Genomic DNA, 669 nt, shown 5'->3' on the forward strand with positions numbered 1-669 from the left:
TGAAATAAAAGAATTAACAAAAAAGGTCGAAAAATTAAATGAAACCCTAAACACTAAATTATGACAATAAATAAAGAAGAAATATATGTAACTTATCAAAACAAGAAACAAGAGCTATTTGAAAGAAAAAATTGTTTGAATTATTTACAGTTTTCTGAAATAAATCAAAGAGCATTTGAAGCTCTAAAAATAATCTATGACAAATTGAAAGGAGAAGTTGAAGAGTCAGAAAAATTAATAGAATCTCTAGAAAATAGTGATGAATCGATGATAGAATTTGCAGAAATTCTAAGATAAATAATGAAATATACAAAGATTGAAAGACCAGAAAACAAAATAAAAAGAAAAAGGGCGAAAAAATTAAAAAGTAAAATAAAGGAGTATAAAAGGGAATTAAATAATCTTCAGTTCGAAATTAATGACCTTATAATAAAAAGGATAGAAATAAGAACAAATATAAACAAGTTGGAGCTAAACTTATAAAATTTATAAATGCCTGGAACACCATATTATGACTTAAAAGAATTAAAGCTGTTGAAAGAAAAAATGGAGAATGAAGTTGAAAAATTAAAAAATATTTAGAAACAACAAGAAAGTGTAGAAATAAAAGAAGTTTTGGAGGATTTGAAAAATTATATTTTATATACAATAATCAATATTATAAACTAA

This window comes from Arachis duranensis, chromosome 7, assembly GCF_000817695.3.
Source record: "Arachis duranensis cultivar V14167 chromosome 7, aradu.V14167.gnm2.J7QH, whole genome shotgun sequence".
In the NCBI taxonomy this organism is placed as follows: Eukaryota; Viridiplantae; Streptophyta; class Magnoliopsida; order Fabales; family Fabaceae; genus Arachis; species Arachis duranensis.